The sequence below is a fragment of the Halyomorpha halys genome, unplaced genomic scaffold (genome assembly GCF_000696795.3).
Source record: "Halyomorpha halys isolate HHAL.00 unplaced genomic scaffold, Hhal_1.1 Scaffold231.1, whole genome shotgun sequence".
Lineage (NCBI taxonomy): Eukaryota > Metazoa > Arthropoda > Insecta > Hemiptera > Pentatomidae > Halyomorpha > Halyomorpha halys.
Genome location: NW_027114318.1, coordinates 974857 through 995860, shown reverse-complemented (window position 1 = coordinate 995860; position 21004 = coordinate 974857).

The following is a 21004-nucleotide window of genomic DNA, read 5'->3' as shown; positions in this document are numbered from 1 at the left end:
TTTTCAATTGTATGTTTCTCTAAATGTTGTTGTTATCTCTTTTGTTCTATAGCCCTGATGAAGACTCACTGGTTTTGTTTATTTATATTGTTCTTTGCTGACCGCACCCCCCGACAAACTTCTCCAATCATTAAAAATATTATGGTTTGTCCGGACATTAATATTCCAGAAAGGAAAAAAATTTTTTCAATACAATAACGGATTGAAGAGGCTCTTGAAGAAAGAAGATTTTCAAACATCGGTGAGGAGAATAAAAATAAACCCATTCTTACTAAGGACGGTAAATTTATATTTACTTTTTAGAAATGAATTTATAATTTACTAGAAGTTTTTATTTTAACTCAGTTGAAAGTTATTATCTACATATTGTTTAGATTCTCATGATCCATTGAACAATAATTGTTAATAAACGAAAAAATGGAGATGAATTGGCATAGAATATCCAAAAAAAAAAGATTGTTTATTGTTTAAAGATGTGTAACATATACGTTATCATTCTAACAAAAAAACTACTACGCTGCAGTAGAAAGAAAGAGATGGGAACGAAAAAAATTAAATATTTTATGATTGGTAATTTTTCCTAAATCCTGAAGTTGAATCAGGGCTTTTCACTGAGAGTAATTTTTTTTGGTTATTTCCACATAATCTCAAACTCAATCCGAACCAATCTAAGCATTGTTAAAGATTCATGAAAGGAAAACACCCCATCCGAGGCGGGCTCCCGCTGGGAAATTGCCAACCAAGTTTTAAAACTAATTAAGAAAGAAACTAGGAGAGTTATATTTATAGGGGTGAGAATAAAAAAAGGGGGGTAACGGATCCTTGGGGTGATGATTGGCGACCCTTAGTGGTGGTCACGTCCTTGAGGAGGTCCTAGCTAACTGTTGCCATTCCCTTTATCGTCATCCCTATATGTATCCCATCCCGGGGGATTTCTCTTTATTTCTCCCGAAGGAAATTATCGAGAAGGATCTCGGTCGTAGGAGAAGCCGCTAAAGCACCTCCTCGAAAATTTATAAAATAGCTGGCGGATAAGGAAAACGGTTATGAGCTCTGTTTTATGGCTTCCTTAAGATTAAGTGCGCAGCGATTAGGACTTAGTATCCGATGAATCGTAATTTCAGTATTTAGCTTTAAAACTTATTAGCAGTATATCTGGTACGAGAAAAATTTACGACTACAGTATAAGTACTTTAGGTGATATACCCTCAACAGTATAGCTAGTTGTCCACTAGAAAGAATTAAAGAAGAAAGAAAAACACACAAAAGTTTAGCTAGAAACAACAGTCTATCAACTAGAGATTATTTGCATACATATAAGTAATATGAATTAACATGTACAGGTAAAATCATATGAAAAAAAATATATACGACTGTTTTCAATTAATTTCTTTTAACTGAAAAGAAATTAGTTTTTTTTTTATTCAATTTAGACATAAAAACTTGACAAATAATTCAAAAAAAGAAAATCTAGAATACAGTTTACGTATCTAAAAGCATGTAATTCTTTTATTCCAGATCTTTACAAAATTTATTTAAAATGTTAAGGCTGGAGTGGACTTGGCCTCCTTTTCCTTATATTCTGATTGGACCAAGGATCTTCTCTGGTGGGAAAGGACTAGAAGTGACAGACGTTGAAGATCATAATAGTTTGTTTCATTTACACACTCCAAGGTCCGTTTTTCTCCATAGCATGTACATAAAATATTATAAAGTGGAAATTACTATTAATTTAAACCATAAAAGTTTTAATGATTATATTTATAATACCATATAGACTTTACTACAGAGTCCTTCAAAAAGAATGAACTATTTCCCAGGGCACAACTCAGTGGAACGAATAACAGACAATTTAGAAAGAGCATATTTTTAAATTGTAGGAAGATAATCCGGTTGGGCGGTCAATAAAGGTTTCAGAATAGTAAAAGAAAACTAATTATTGATATTACGTTTTTCCAATTTACAGTGCTTCGACAGGACCAAATGAAAAACAAGATACAAACATTGTAAGAATTGACAAAACATTACAATAAATATACAGAGAAAATACGAGAATATGTAAAAATATATATATATAAAAGAAAAAATAATGACTTAAGAAAGAATACATATAGGAGGACTAGAAACTAGTTATTAATAGATACACTCAGGTGTGACAGAATTCTAAATACAGAACTAGAGTAACATTGTAGAAAAATATTCGTTAGAACAAGTTATAAATATGGTAAAGAGGTAGGTGTAAAAAGGTAAACAGAAGGTGAAATAAATATGGTAAAGGTGAGGTATAGTAGCAGCAAGTAAAAGGAAACATTAAGCAAATTAATAAAAATAACAAATAAACATAGATAGGATTACCTGTCAGGTATCTAATATGTTATAATTTTAATATTTATGTTTATGTTGTTTTGGACACAAAAGTGTGAGGACGTTTACAATAATGATCCTAACACCAATGAAAAACCAAATCAAAAACTCGAAGAGAGTTCCATTTGAACTACAACTATAAATACAAACATGTAATATTACTGACTCTATCACAAATATATCTTTTTTTAAGAGAGGTTAACTTTATAAAACTTCTAAAATAAGTCCCAACTGCTTCTCATCTCATGCAAAAACTTTTCGATCCTCCTCTTATAAAAGTTTGTTGTTAGAGTGGGAACTAAGATATTTTTGCAGCATCACAAATAAAGAAATACGGTTTTTTTGTTTTGTTTTATAGTAAATGTCTAAAGTTTTAGAAAAGCAATCTTTCGTCGACTTTCTAGACATAGTGAGTGTCATAAGTAATTCTATATTTATTTTTTTATTATATTATATTGTTTTGTTTTTTTAGCAAGAAATTCCCATTTCACGACTACTTTACTTTATTTCAATATCCGACAATATTTCTGGAAGTTTGTCTATTATTCACTAAGAATAAAAATAATACATAATCAACAGTTTTTCAAATAAATAATTGACTTATTATAAGTTTAATTTAATATTTATGCACCTAATTTTACAATTATAAATCAATTGAAAAATTTATAAAATTTTGAAACCGGGAAAAAATTAAATACTAAGTATTATTATTTTTTCTTATCTTAAATTATATAATGGACGTACGTTGACAAGATTAAAACAGATTTTCATATTAAAATTTTGAATTAAAGTAAAAAATGTTTTTGTTTTAAATCAATCGTGACTATTTTCATAACAGTCTAAAAAAAATTACTTTTTTCTTTTTAATTTTATCTCACTTTATTTATTTAAAACAATGAACTTGACAGAGGGTAAACTGCCTGAAAAGTATTTCCTTCGTTAAAATAAAGTAAAAAAGTCATAAAAGGGTAAATTCTTCCAGAAAAAAAATATAAATAACTAATATACCTTTTTGAACCGTGCTAAATGTAAACATGAAAATATAATTAAATTATATATTCTTTTTCTGTATACGACGACTTAACAAGAATAAATTTATTTATTCTGCTTTGCATTTTTTCTTTTTCTTTTGTTATTAATACTGAATTCTCTCATTACGCCGCACTCTAGCATACCTCTTATTCTTCTCTTTTGGTGACATTTCACAAAATTGAGATTACAAGAAGAGTTATTTTAAATTTATGTACTCATTTAATGTTGCTTACTTTAAAATTAAATTAAAATAAAATAACAAAAAATAATAATATTGGCACCAAATAAATTGGTTAATAAATAATTAACCAAATAAAAAATTTAACACATTTACTAATAAAAATATAAGTTGGCAACAGAGAAAAAATGATTGCAAAAAAATAAATAAGTTAACACAATGAAATGCTATTCGCTATTGTATCTAGTTTTAATTGTTAAAGAATATATATATATATATATATGGTCGAATCTTTGTCCACAATAAACCGATTTTCGTGTTTTTTTGTTTTGTTTTTTCAAAATACTCCCTTTCCCTATAATCTTCCTTTAGAATAAACATACTGAAATCCTCGAATTCTCAGGTAGAAAAAATTGAAACGTTTTTGATTTTTATCTCAGAAAATATAAGTTTTTTTCATTGTTAAGGTATACCAATCAATTCTATTAAGCTATATTATATTTACTAAAAAAACATAATGAAAATTTCCTGTGACAATTGCTCATATGATCGTTCTTTACTCCCCTAAGTTTTATCCAATTGCTAAGATAACAGAAACCTTGGAAAGCTTAATGTCTCCTCTTTCAGCCTGCATTGATAAAATTTAGATTTAATGGTCTTAAAAGGGTGAAATATGGGTTTCAATTAGGGAAACAAATTCAAACGTTTTATTTTATATCTTAACTCTGATTTGTTCAATTAGATCCAGTTTGCGCCCTTTGGTGAGTTTATGGAGCCCTAAACCATTGCCGAGTTTGGTGTAGATTGATCGAGTAGTGTTGAAGTTATTTATATTTTTTTGATTTAAGAAAATATGTATTTAAGGGTTTCTCGAGGTGCTAAAAGCGAATTTCAACTTTGTTTCACTCCTGAAAAATATTTTACCTTACTTCGATAGGTTAATCGGTCTCAATTGTTTCAATGTAGTACTAATATCCTTATACAGTACTAACACAGTGAGCGGATTCGTATTCGAAGGATAAGAAAAACAATTTGTCGTCACCCTCTCACATGCTTTCCTCTTCTAAATATTTTCTACTTTTTACTTTCTACCCACTTGTTACTTTTCCTCTTAAAAAACACTTTTTCATCTCTGTAACGTATATTTTAATACGGAGTCTGGCCGTTCGCGGCGCAGAAGCCACTAGGCGGTAAGATTTCAAGCTAACAGGTTCGTTTTATGTTTTATCTCCTTTTTTCCCCTATCTTTGTTTTACCCCCCCTTCTTTTCTATTCTTTTCTCTATTTTCTTACCCAAGTTATTAGTTATGTTCACCATATATTATTATTGTTATTTTCAATTTTTTTTTTCTGTTCATTTCTTTTTTTAAATTTAACTTATATTTTACTTCTTTATCTAATATTATGGTTACATGTTTCATTTGTTACATACATTTTCTTTCTCTCAATTTTATTTTTCTTTCCATAATTTTAATTTTAAAATTAATAATAAACTAATATTTCTTTGCATTATATAACATTTTTATTTGATTTCCTTAATTATGTTATTTTAACTACTTATTCAATTACCTATGTATACATTTTACTTTCCACTTCTTTCATCACTTTATTTTGATAATTCCATTCTATACAATTATTTACTTTATATCATTCTGTTTATATTTTCTGTATTCATAGGTTGTTATCTTGTTCTGTTCTTAGCCCTGATGAAGGGTAGAAATTCTGACCGAAACGTTGGCACGACGAAATAAGTTACTTCAACTTATTTGTGTTTTATTTTGACCTCACCCCTCCCCCCTAACCATCTCCTCCTCGTATAAGTCATCCACGGTCAACTATCTTTTATGATTAGTAATAATAATAGTAATAAATGCATACTGAATCCGAAGGTTCCTGCGGAGTCGAAGGGGTGAGAAGGGTTGTGAAATGCATACTATGTTTATACCATGTGCAGTATAAGGTGGATTTCAGTGAGGTATAAGTAGATAAGAAAAATATATGTTTTTTTAAATTTTTTAAATCAGTTATTAAGTTTTTGAGATATAGGCTCATGAAATTAAATTTCCAGACCAAACTTTTGATAGCAGTATTCCTGACATGTAGTACCTAAAAAATTCGATTTTCCGATACTTGTTCAAGATAGATTTTTATTTACTTTTATCAACTCCGATGTATAAGTTGTTATACTGTTTGTTCATAAATATGAAAAAGTTGTTATAAAAATTCACAGGCTTATACTTTGATTTCAATGTTTCACTTTCGCGTTTTTTTTTTTGGCTAGAAAAATTCATCATGAAAGAATAATATAACTTACTTTTTGCTAATCTATCAATAACTCGCCGAGAACACCTCAGATATACGGCTTATTTTCGTACTTACGAATAAACAGCAATAATTATTTAAAGGGTCAAAAAAAACCCGCCAGAGAAATTAAAAGAACATGGATAATTGTTAACAATATTTATTTATTCAAAGTAGCTACAGATAAAGACATATTTAGAATTTTCTCTGTTGCCTCAACATTAATGGAAAGACTGAGTTTGCGTGTCTCTAACCAAGGAATTATAATTAGGTGTATATCCTGACAAAGATAATAATAATGAGTCCACGCGTTGCGTCCGGTGACAAGTGTAACACCTAAGTGTAACATGTAAGTATAATGTGCTGTGTGGGCAGTGTCAGTTTGTCAGAATTCTAGAAATTTATGACCATTACGAATTCCCAGAATGCATTAAACTATTTCAAAAAGTTTTGTCTTCAACAATCGCTTCGAAGTACACGGAATTCCACCACAAACATTTTGAGCGATCGAGAATCGACCAAAATCGGGCTCGCGATCGACTTGTTGGCCACCCCTGCCTGGTTTCTTGAGGTGTTAAAAACGGATTTCATGGCGTAGATTGATTCAATTTATGTAATCAAATCATAACAATAAGGTATACGAAAATGTTTAATTTTAACTAAATGCAATAATTTATATCAAACTATCAATTGTGATCATTAAATTTATATACATCCTCAAATATATCAATAGCTAAGGATTGTCGAGTCATTTAGTATTTTATAAAGTTTAAAGTTAAAAAACCAAACAGGAACTTGAAAAGGAAGGAATATTTTAACGCGGAAATCCAATTGCAATTAAGGTAATTAGTTATAGAACAATAGAAAAACCCGTCAGAATTGTAAATTATGTAAATAAATAATGCTATTTTTTAATAAGCTTACGGTTAACATGCTAAAGAACCAACCGCCAGAGATAATTGAATAAAAGCTATTTAAAATAAGCTAATCTCACGTGTCTCGGCTAACTGAATTAACAAACAGAATTGTAGCGCCAAGGTCTATTTTGAAACGAAAATTCTTATTTAATTAAGGTACTTTGTTATAAGATGGGGCTTATTCCTGGCAAAACGAAATTATATTGAAGATTAAATTACTCGGAGCTTTCAAGAAAAATAGAAGATTCAATTTCAAAAGGTTCCCAACCCTTAAATGGGAAACAGTACTTTTAAAATTAAATAATCCCATCAACTTGTTTGCGGATTCTTAGTTTTTTTTCTTCTGTTTTTTGTATTTTTTTTTAATTTAGAAAATTCTCAGCTTTCAGGGGAAATACAAGAAGCAATGGTTTACAAAAATAGATTTTCTGTAAATGACTGCTGCTTCTTTTGTCCCGTCATGAGATCAGCAAACGAATATATTTTATTAAATTCCCAAAATCCTTTAAAATTGTTGCCGAAATAATAAATTGTTATAAAATTCCGGACATACTGGTATCATATTTTAATAAATAGAGATAGATTAAAATTTATTTATTAAATGAATTTAGTAATACTTATTATTAGAGTATATAAAAATAAGAAACTTTATTAGTTTTTAGATTAATGATCAATGCATTATTTAAAAAATTATGAAAATATTACATCAGTCTAGGCATTAATTAAAATCCTTTAATAAGATGGTGAAAAAATGTGAAATGCAGAAAATTATATATATATATATTGACTTTTACAAAGAATGGTTAAAAATGTTATCATTTCAAATGTTATGTGATGACGTTTTTTAAAAATATAATATTCAGAAATATACATATTTTAACAAAATGTAATACTGCAAAGCAATAAATACGTTTTGTTTTGAATTATGCAATTCGTTAATTGACAGATTACATTTGTTTCATTTTAGAAAAATGTTTTAAATTGAATTAATAAAAGGCTGGAAATTGATATATTTGCATTATATTTTTAGGTATAAATTGAAAAAAAAAATACATAAAATATATAGATTATCACGAAATACAAAGAGTCAAAAATTAAGAATAAACATTAACGTATAGCCTGTAAAATGACGTAAAGGCCAGTTGCCAAAAAAAAAAAATCTTTATTCATTCAATAACTCTTTAATTTATATTTTGTAAATATATTTTCATAAAATTCTCTGACTTAGCAAAGAGTTTGAAGGAAGTATCATGACTACTGATTGATATTTCCACAATAATGAAATTTCCCGATCTTTTCTCGTTACCTCTCTCGGTATACAACCTGTAGATACTTCATTGAGAATATATCAGGTCCTGGGTATATCGTAACCACTGTAGATGCTCCTTCCATTGAAAGAAATAGTAAATTGTGTCGTGAACTATAATTGGATTCAATACATAAATTCATCAAAAGACCTTTTACTAAATTCCATTATCAATTACGGTTAATAATAAATTAATGGTGCAGTGATTTACAACGTAAGAAATATAACTTCATCTCGGAGACTAAAGCCCAGGTTAATAATAGCTGATATTCTGCTATGAAATTTATTTGTTTTGTTTTCTAAATTTATTTTTTCAGTATGAAGTCAGATATTTATTTTGTTTATTCTATAAATATTTTTTTTATTTCTAAAATTTCTCAATTGCATATTTATTATCATTGTTTCTTAAATATACCATCTTGATTTTTTCACTAATTTATTTTTATTAATTAAAATTATTTAATAATTATAAAATCGTAAATCGTTAGAGGTGTCTTGTAGAGCGACGGATTTTGATGAATGAGGTGTCAAAAGAAACAGAATATCATAGAGAACTGACGAATTGCAATTTTCATCCTTAAATTCTTACTGGTTAATAATAACCCTTTAATTGCATCTGAAACTCTTCAATCCCATATCACAACCCTCGAAGAATGGTTTCGTAATTGGAGGATTAAAATAAATTCCAACAAATTCCATCAAATTACCTTTACTCTAAGTCGTAAACCTACTGACTACTCTACATTATACTTCAATAATGTTGCCCTTACCCCTGTAGAACAGACCCGCTACCTTGGACTACATCTGGAAAAACGACTAACCTGGAATCCTCACAAAAGACTGAAAAGAAAGGAAACTGCACGTCGATTTCGACTATTACAGCACTTACTAGACAAACGGTCCAAACTTCCAATCCATTACAAAAGACTGATTTACATGACAATTATGAGGCCTATCTGGACATACGGCGTTGAGCTCTGGGGCTCCACTAAACCTTCGAATTCCTCTCGTATCCAATCCTTACAATCCAAAATCCTTCGTAAAATCCTAAATACTCCCTACTTTGTCACAAATAGAATCATTCACAAAGGTCTTAATGTTCCATTTGCGACCGATCTAGCCCGAACCAGATATCAATCCTTCCATCAAAAACTCCCTAAACACTCAAACCCATTAGTTTCTAATCTTGCTTCCTCTTTTATTCCGGAAAATCCTCCGATGCGTCTGAAAAGAAGATGGCCTCGAGACCTTATATTGTAAAAATGTTTTTAGAGTGCTACCATTGGGTAGTTTCTCTACATGCTTGTACCATACCATTATGATTTTCTCAAATTTACTTGATGTATTTATATACAGTTGTAAATATCAATAAATAAATTAAAAAAAAAAATTCTTACTGGAACTTTAATAAAAGTTATTGAAATTAGTGAAAGGTTTCTAAACTCTGACAGATTTAAGTCTGCAGATCGAGACGATTCAAATTGGGTTTTAAAGATTTCGACGCAGACAAAAATTAAAATTGGGCCGTGTATTTTAAAGCCCAAAAATGAACAGTTTTTGAGATAGTGCACGGATTAAATCTTATAAATAAAATTCACTAAATTGACACACCGGACAACCGCCCAGGTTCTAAGTCTTAAATAAAAAAAAATTGAAAAGCCCAGACAGACTAAGGAAAGAGTTCGTTGCACTGTTCTGTAGGTGGCTAAAACTTGCTACAATATTTACAGTGGCGTACCATACTCCAATGCGGCAGCCTTCCTATATCTTTCATATGGCTCCTCCACCCTGGAGTGGTTTCTGTCTTGTCTCACAAATTAACTTCCTTCGTACTTCAAAAGGAACCTGGAAATAACTCAGTATCCTCCCTTCCTCCCACGGTCTCATACTAAGATTTAATTATTGAAAAAAATTCTAAATATTGCAGTTGACATGTTCGTTGTTGGGTTCTGCTGATAAAGTCATGAGATAGATGAGGGGTGGACAAAACACTAAGGGCCTAGAAGGTAACATGTAGAAAAAGACCCCTTTCCCTTGTTCCCTCCAGTGAAAGAAAAAAGAATAGGAAAATTTAAAACTACAATTCAATCAATACTAGTGACGCGACTGGGAGAGAATCGCTGGGATTCAGGATTCACTCCACATTAGGGTGGCTTGATTTGTGGTTCCCTGTGCAGAAATATTGTATATAAGCATGATTCTACTCAATATTTTACTTACTTTATTTTAATTATTTATCTTAGTCGTTTTGTTATTTTCTATTACTTAACTAAGTTATCCGCTCATGTTTATTTATAAAATGTTTAATTTTATTTTTATCCTTTTTAGTTTATACTTCATTTTATTTATTTTTTATTTTACTGTTATATATTTACTTGTTATTTTTAGTCAATATATATGGTATGATTGTGTCCTTAAATCTCTAATACCTATTGCTCTTGAGTGCAGCAGATGTTTTATTTCAATAAAATGTTTAAAAAAAAAAAATCAAATTTATAGGGTCCCATCCTTTATACCATCTATACAGCTGACATCTCAACCAATCCTAACACTATTCTCACCACGTATGCCGATGACACATGTGTGCTCGCAGTTAATAATAACCCTTTAATTGCATCCCAAACTCCTCAATTCCACATCACAGCTCTCGAAGAATGGTGTCGTAATTGGAGGTTTAAAATAAATCCCAAAAAATTCCATCAAATCACCTTTAACCTACGTCGTAAACCTATCGACTGCCCTAAAGTATCCTTCAATAATATTGCTCTTACCCCTGTCAAACAGATCCGCTACTTTGGGCAACAACTGGACAAACGACTAACCTGGATTTCTCACATAAGACTGAAAAGACAGGAAACAGTACATTGTTTTCGTCTATTACAGCATTTACTAGAAAAAGGTCTTAACATCCAATCCATTACAAAAGACTGATCTACATGACTTTAATATGGCCAATCTGGACATACGGAGTTTAGCTTTGGGGCTCTACCAAACGTTCGAATTCCTCTCTTATTCTTAAAATCCTCAATGGTCCTTACTTGGTCACAAATGAAATCATGCATAAGACTATAAATAAAATAATCTCCAGTCACATTCACACTCTTATATACAATATTTACACAATCGACCTAAGGATCCCTGAGCTCTTTCAGATTCCAGCGCATCCCTCTCACCGCGTCACTGGTAATGAGCCAGTGCAGATGAAATTAATTAAATAACGAAACCTTCGAAATTAATTAAATAAGATTATTAAAAAAAGACAATGATCAATAAATAAAACACTTCGACTAAACACTTAACTAATTAAATAAATCCTTTTTAACCAATTAGCAGGACAATCAAGACTGATATCATTCATGATACCAATTAAGACTAATTGATTCAATTTTTCAATTTAAAGTAGATTTTGGCTGAATATCTCCCATTTAAAAAATAATGAATTCGAAGAACACTCGAGTAAATAATCCTCCGACGAATAAAAAAAACACGTCACGTGTTTCAGAATTAATTGCAATTAGTCCAGAGAGTTCAATTTTTTTAAAACACATCTGCTATTATAATGCTAAAGGAATAAACAGTACCAACAAAAGTAAACTTCAATATTCACTAAAATTAGAGTACAGTGATGAATTGCTTGCGGATATGAGTAGGATCGCGGATGTTGCCTTCGCCTAATTACTAAATGCAAATTCACATGAAAGGAATAATGATACTCAAAAAATATTGAATCGAAACAGACAAGATTTTATGTACTAACAAAAGCTGCTAAATATAATATAAACCAAAGAAAACCGAACTAACTTCTCTTAAAACAAAAAATACAATACCGAATGAGGTTATCGCAAAACTGATTAGATGGTATATTCTATCAGTTATTGTAAGTTTATTTAAATTAACTACATATAAATAAGAAATCTAAAATATGTACATATGAAAAGAAATGGTTATTCATGTGAATGAGTTTTTTTTAACCCCCTATTTTCATTATTTTTAAATATTTATTTTCTGTACATTTCTATTTCGTATGTAATTATCTATATTTCTAGGTTAATGGTTTGTCTTCGAGAAAAAAATCTAAGACACAAGATGTTAAACCATCGCTGTATCCTGGTGATTAGATTTTCGCATAGGTAAGCAAATATAATTAATGACATTTGACAGGGAAGTCAGCAATCATTCTGGTTCCACAGTGAGATATGAAAGCAATGACCTTGACCAGATAAATACAGTGGCAAGGCGAAATAATGGAATATATGGTAAATGTAGTTGTTCCTTTTCTTAAGGAAATATTTCGTGAGAGTTTCAGAGAAAGAGACTTCAACGTGAGATGCCTCTGGTTTGGAGCTCGCGGAACACATCAAACACAACTAGGAGCTTCATGAAGGAACTCGGGGTCGATATCAATATAACCCTGTTTCATAATGAAAGCTAATAGTATTGGTTCATAATACAAGTGCAGAAATAAAGTGGTAATAATACTATTATTTTTTTATAATAGGGATGATTATTAGTGATATTATAGAAGTTTAAAAGTACTGAAGTACATGTAACTATTGTACAAGCCAGTTTAATTGTATTAAGTTAAATCGACAAGACTAATCGTATTAGTTTGTACTTTAATATGAAACAGGGCCCAGGACGTAGCAAAGAAGACTGAAAATATAATTCTCGACTCGCTGGGAATCACCCACCATCACATGCATGGTAACAGATGATGATAGAGATGTCTCAGAGGAAGGCATGGATTATTTTTTATAATTTTATATATTACTTCTTATAATTTTCAATTTATTTTTTTTTAGTATATATATTAATTACTTTTATTTAAATGTATTTATTTTTAATTATTATCTTAATCATCTTCTCCTCGTACATCATCCACGGTCAACTATAAGTTAATACAACTTATTTGTGTTTCTCTTTTACCGCACCCCCAACCATCTTCTCTTCGTATTTATTTTTGTATATCAGGACTCACTGACACACTGAAGATGACAAGATTGAGCAAATGGAAATGGGCAGGGCATCTCCTTAGATGCGTAGATGGCAAATGTTCAAAAATTGCCACAGAATGGATTCCATACGACCTTCAAAGAAGAAGAGGACGTAAAAAAAAAAGATGGAGCGATATGTTCAAGAGGATGGCAAGAACCTTCAGGTGGAGAGCTGCTAATGAATAGGGGTGTGTGGAAGAATAAATGGAAAGAACTCGCCTCCCAATAGGGCTGGTCACTCCGGGATGTGCTGACTATGAAGGAAGGGAAGGCCTATGCAGGAATGGATACAGAAAGATGGAAAGAAAATTGATAGAAGTTAATGTTTTGTCAACTATTATATATTTATAAATTTATTTTTTTTTCTTTCTTTAAATTTTTATATTATATTTTGTAATGATTTTAATTTATAATACAAATAAAAGGCTATTTCATTTCATTTTTGTATATGGATGTATGTTGAGTATTCTTTTTTTTAGATTTGAATGGGATACAATTGTGCATGACCCGGTAGCATTTTTATGTATATATATTTTTTCAATAATTAATTCTTTTTTATTAATTAAATTAAGAGATAATTAGATGACAATAAATAGGCAAATAATAGAAGCAAAAATGAATAATATTATAAAAAGTAAAAAATATAGAAAAAATAAAATATTCAATAACTAAAAAAATATAAACAAAAAAAATCATGTACTGCTATTGTGTATTTTAATATTTACTGGCTATGCACTTTATATTTCTTCTCCCCCTGTCATGTATATTACCATTTATTGTTCACCTAATTTAAATACTTTTTTACTATGTTTACTTTACAAATTATTTTCGTTATTGTGGCATAACTGCCGTCCCCACTCCTCCCAATACCAACGGTCACTTTATTTTTGACTATCGTCAAAACAGCTATGCATTCTGTCTTATCATTTGATTTGTGTTTTTTTTTTCTTTTTACATCTCTTTATTTGTATTTTCTTTAATATTTCTTCTCTTATCTATCTGTTACTATTACCCTTTTCATTTACTATTTACAACCTTTAATTTTTCTTATTATATCTTACTTTTTTACATTTTATACCCCTGTTATTTTACACTTATGTTTTTTTCTTTTTTTCCTTTTGTAACTATAGTGTTTGTATCTTTTTTAGCCCTGACGAAGCCCTGCAACGTAGGGCGAAACGTTGGCTCAATAAAATAGTATAATTATCTACTATTTGAGTTTTTTTTTACCGCACCCGGACCATATTCCATTCATCTATACACACGGTCAATCAATAATCTTCCAGTATTCTAAGAAAAATGCGCAATTGTCCAATTAGTCGTAGCATGCTGTGTGTGTGGCAACCCAATGCAGTTAGGTGACACAGCTTTTTGAATAACGCGTTTTTTTCGTACTTATACCTTAGCAATAGATTATTTATCAACATTTCTCCAACTTTGAGCTAAATTGGACGACCTGTTTCTGAAATGTAGGTGTGTAGACTGATCATCAACTTTTCTCAAAATTTGGGCTGAATCGGGCATGCTTTATCGAAACAAAGATGAGCTGAGAAAATATGGTTACGAACGCGTAAAGAAAATTAGTTGAAGGAATATGATGTAACTGTTTGACAGATTTAACTCAAATCTCCAACTTTAAGGATGTGCCAAGGAAAACAATTTTAGGCATGCATAAGCGAAGGAAAATTTAATCTAATAAAATCAATATGAAACCTACAAAGTACCAACCCGAAAACTGAAGTTTTAATTAAAATCGCATTAACGATTCGAAAGATTGGGCCCGAACACAAATTTGACAACAGATAAGACACGGATACATACTTGTTCTTTGCTGAAAATACTTTTTTTTTTATTCCTACATGAATAAAAATCTGTGACAGTGCGGAAGAAATATATATATCTCGTTATTTTAATTTGATGATGTGTCACTTTAGTTCTTAACGAGAGGATTGACCACTGAAATGACCTACCTTCGTTACAATCGTTGAGGCTACATTCAGTCTATTGCCATGGTAGTGTATACAAATTTTATTAGTATCACTTTCATTTCCCGATGATTCCATAACGCACAAAAGAGCTTTCGGAAGAGTTTGAATCAGAATTTCAAAACTCTATTAGGTAAACCATTCATTTTTTTTAAAACTTCCTGTACAACAAAATCTCTTTCGCAGAAAATATAATCGGAAAAATTAATATTAATAGATCTTTATATATACCGGTTTAAGGTTAAAATCTATTTTATTTATGTTTTAAACTAATATATATATTTATTTATTTTGTTGACCATGGAATAACTAGCCACTCTACGATGTCAAGATTCATTTTTCGGGATCGTTATAAATATTGACTGACTCAGGTGAGAATCGAACCCGCAACCTTCAAAACCAAGCACTCTGGGATTCTTCGACGTGCTCAGCTATAACGTCCTACTTATATGCATGTTCTAAAGCACGATATATACAAACAAGTGTACAATTAAAAAAATTGATTTTTTTTTGTAATTTTTGTAAAATTACGATATTAAATGAACTTATAGTTTGAAAATAAAAATTAAAACCAACTGAAAAAATGAAAAATAAAATAACCTTCTGTCTGAGATTAAACATCAAGGTTAAAGAAATTAAAAAATACATGATGAGACGTAGTCTACGAGAAGACTATTTATCAATCAATCTCGAATGATGACATTGAAATTTTCAGTAAAGAAATTCTATTGGAAATATTTTTAGTGGGAAATCTTTAAATAAATAATAATCAAGTTCTGTCTTGGAATTAATTAATTTTTAACAGCTAGGCATGGTGAAAAAAAAGAAAAGTGATAATCGATTTGGACAAATAATCAGCATTTATCTTCATAGATTTATTTAATCTAGTTAATAACATTTTACAGTCCTATTCTGCTAATAATTATTATTTATTTATTTTTTCAATGCTATGACTTCAGCATCAGTAGTTTCGAAAAGTTAGTAGCAAATTTAATAATTAAAGGTCAGGCAAGGGAAACATTCACGTTGTTTCTTATAATTAGCATTTTAACGCCAGTGACGTGAAATGTTATATGTGAAACAGGTATGCGAGCTTCGTCTAAAACTTGGGAAATGAGTTTGACCTTACGGATTAGAGGGAAATGAGAGAGAGGACACGAATGTCGGTGAGATAAACTATATACGAATAAGAAGTGAACTCCAGTGCCCCAGGAAATTATTAACAGAGTCGATTTAGAGCACTATATTTCTAAGAAAATAATTTTATATAAAAAATAAATATACAGCAAACAAATTTCTCCAATCCAAAACTTAATTTATAATTGCAAAATTTTTAAAATTTGGAATATTATAATATAAAAATTCCTTCCTTATGTCATTATCTATAACATCTAACGTTCAATTTTTATCGGTTTTATTATTAATACATTTTATATATGCTTTTAATATAAAGGTTGGGTCTGGACTGTGGATATCACAAATCGAATTTGTGACTACAAATTTTGGACTAGATTTACAATGAAAATCAGAAATGTAAGATATTAAAAAATAAGATGATAGATAAACTTGGCTGTTTAATTCAGATATTTCCTGGCGTTGATTGTGGATACAATTTTGGGGATATTATCTGAATTCATCATAACTGGTTGGTAATGTGTGATATTAGTTAATGTGAGCTTTAATTATAATGTACGAAATTTACCATTCTCTTGAATTTATACCGTATATTTATTAATTGTTTGGCAAAATTCGACACATTTTGGAATAAATAAAGCAGCTCTTAGAATAAAACTTTATTAAAAAATTATAAATTGAAACAATTTTAAAGTAATATAGTTTAAAAAATAAAATTAACCTCCAAATGGTGAGAAAACGTTTATCGGAACATAAACTTTTTTTTAATTCAATTAAAATTTAATAATTAAAACTAAATCCTTTATCTTGTAATATGACGTATTTTAATTCGCTTTTAATAGTTTGCATACCAAAAGATTTTTATAAAATAATAATTAATGACTGAAATTTTATTATTATTTGATTTTAAATTTTAATTATACGGACTCGTGGTAAACCTACCGACTGTACTACAATATCCTTTAATAATATTGCTCTTACCCCCATCGAACAGATCCGCTATCTTGGGCTGCAATTGGACAAACAACTAACCGGGAATCCTCACACAAGACTAAAAAGGAAACTGCACGTCGATTCAGACTATTACAGCACTTACTGGACAAACGGTCTAAGATTTCCAATCCATTACTAAAGTCTGATCTACATGACTGTAATAAGGCCAATCTGGATATACGAGTTGGAGTTGGGGTTCCACTAAGCCATCGAATTCCTCTAGTATCCTCCTAACAATCCAAAATCGTAAAATCCTCAATCCTCCTTACTTAATTACAAATAAAATCATATACAAAGACCTTAATGTTCCATATGCGTATAATCGATCTAGCCCGAACCAGATATCACTTCTTCCATCATTCCTAACTACCTAAACCCAGTCGTTTCTAGCCTTGCTTCCTCTTCCATTCCTGACAATCCTCCGAGACGCCTAAAAATGGCCACTAGACCTTCCTTCAAATGTTAAAACGTTATTAGAGTAGCCTTATAGGTGAAATACACTGTGGGTTAAAACTATATATATATATATATATATACAGAACTGTTGGTCCTTTAGTTTTGACCCACAGTGTATTTCGCCTACAAGGCTTTGAGCTACTATTCCTCAACACTGAAAAGCCTTGCAACATAGACATCTATTACTGCCGTATCATTATCTAATTAATAAAAGATTTATATTTATTATCAAATAATTATTTGCATAGAATTTTGGGTTGTAATTTTCATGTAGAAGTCCCAGTTAGCTTTAAGTTCATTTAGCTTTTGTCTTACTATATTGCATATTTGCACTATTACTTTTTTTTTTTATTAATTATTACATACAGTTTGCTGGGTTTTAAAACGTCCACTTAAGAAAAAAAAAGTGGTAAGTAAAAACGCAGAAACTATTTTTTTTTTTTTTTTTGAAATAATATAATTGACAACATTTATTTACTTTACACAAATTCAGAAAAAAATTTAAAGATTTCATGATTTAAAAAAAAAAATTAACTCTAAAAATGAACCTGTATTAAATATTTAAAGGGTTATAATGTTATATTAATTATAAATTATAATCCTTCTAAGAACAAATTAAAATCCTTTTTGACTTCTTTAATTGCTTAATACATTGGATCTATTTTAATATATACTTTTTTGAGAAATGATTCACTTGTTAAAGGATAACGTTATTAAGTTAGACACATAATTTGTAAATATTACATAAGGAAACATCTGTTTTTACATTTGACGTTTTAAGTTATTGATAAGGAACAATTTTAACTCATTTTACATTTTGGAGATATTAAAAAAATCACTCAATTTTTCATTATACTCAAATAAAACTTTATTTCAAATTTTCTTTGCCTTTTCATCCTCCTATCTAATTTTTTTTTACAGAAACTCAAAACCGTTATTTCGTCAATTATAAAACAAATGTTTTCTTTTACGTGATGTTTATGCATTACTTATCCAACGGTATGACTTTAATAATGCTATTATCTAGCAATTCAATTTTTGTTTCTAAAAACAAATATTACAAAACGTCCAATATTCGTTTTTCAGAAGTTAAAAGGGTATAAATTTGTCCTTGAGTGATTACAATTGATGTTTGTATAACTTCTAATACAAAAGGAGGCTTTGTAAATACTATTTCAAATTTCTGAGGTTATATACTTTTTCTCAATAAGAGCCGTACTCAACCACTACACCTTTTATACCTTTGCGACCAACATACCTGGAACATTTAACAACAAGTAATTTGCAACAATAAAACAGACTGAGACAACACACGCACACATACATACAAGATAATTATCATAAGCTATTGTCTATTGAATAGGTGAAGGGAGGCAGCACGCTCCCTTGGGATACACTCACCCCTACCCCAACAAATAGACTTCCACTCCGTTTGCAACTTAACTCGTCCCTCTTCCTGTTCCAATTTAAAATTTAATTCCCCCCCTCTCTCTCCATTCTAAGGGAAGAAGTCCTTGCTAAGTAGCAACTGACTTAATGGAATCCTTAACGCTGCTTCCTCTTGGTCTCATCAAGTCTGGAGTCATCCTTAAACGAAAAACGGCTAGGAACAACTGATGCAGATAACTACATTTAGATACATACATTTACCTTCCAATAAATAAATATAAGAAGATTAAACTGAAGACACCCCAAATTTCAACAAAATACGCCAAAACAAGAATTTTAAAGTAGGGAAGACTATTTTACTAACGGACAAAAATTGATATGTAATTTTTTTTAAATTCGTATCGCACCAGCTTTTAAACAATCTTCAATTTATGATATCAATTTAGTTCTAAATCAAATTTGATAACAATTTGTGCAATACAAATATTTTGTAGGGCTGAATAAACTAAGTTTACTTCAAAATTTAAAGATTTAAAAAAATGTCTTTGATTAAAAAGTTGTCAGTGTTTAATACCCTTGTATAATTATTTTTTTCTCAGCTCCTAGAGCCCGTAGGACGAAACGGTAGGAAATTAGTCAATTTTTTTTTCTAACGTAGATTCACCCGAAAATGTTGATTAGAATGGGGGTGCGCTCTCTTTGTTAGGTTATAAAATTAATTAATCGTAATAACTAATAAATTCTAAACGAACCTGAACAAATATATGTCGGAGGTAAAAAAATAAGACAATTATTTAGTCTGGAATCAGTCAATCTAAATAAAAAAAATAAATAGCCACTCAAATTATTAGTCTATGTCAAACCAAGTGAATGCTACCAGGCCTTTAATTAATCAATTAAATATTAATGAATTGGTATGTACTGCCTTGAGATTTAATCGGGATGCCAGGAAAATCGCTGAAGGCAATTATCCAAAAATAAGTTAATTAATTAATTAATTTATTGAGTTCTAAAATACTATTATTATGATTGGATTCTTTTCCAAAGGCTATTAGTGTGTTTACCAGTTTACCAATTAAATATCTTTATATTTATAAAATGTTGTTACCATTAATTATATAATATAATATAATACGGGGTGGTATATTGGGTTATATAATAGTATATAAACTACATAAAGAGACTAAGTATTTATTTACAATTTATTACTATGATTAAAATGATTTAATTGATTCAAATAAATGGTTGCCATAAAATATCGTTTATTACATTATTACTTATTATTTACTTTATACTTGTAGCTGCTGATGCCGTGGGATGTAGTTCTATAGGTGTGTTCATAAGGGATATCCAGGTCTCCTGGCCCTTCTTACGACTTGGTCCTATCTCGTCTAAGCCTTCCTCTTGACTGTCCTTTTTCCTGATCTAGCTCTCCTGTGTCTTTTCTCCCACTACCCTTTTGGGGCGTTACCTTAATTTTGAATCTAATTTCTCATTGGCCGTAGGTGACAGAACGCTCCCGAGGTAGGCGTCCCCCTCCCCAGGACAGAGAGTGGGTGGTAAAGTTTGACATGTCCAGGAAGGGCCTGCACCTGCTTAATTTGATTCTGGTCCCTCGTCAGAACCTGTCATTTTTGTTATAACACTTAAAAGTTAGCAAATATAATTTTGTCAGGGGACTTTGGTAATGTGGAAAACTTAACACAGATGTTTTCATATCCGGGGACACACTAAAATCTTCCTATAATATATTCCTGCCCTGACCAGGTATAGGGGCAGTTGACGCAACACCTTAATAATACCCAGGATTGTCAAAAGGTCAATACATATCAAAATACAAATTGATAGATATAATAGTAATAATAAATAAAATAATAATAAACAGAAGGAAGCGCCAATAAGACGAGAAGAAAAACTATACAAAATAAGAGGATGGGAATAATTAAGGTAAAAAG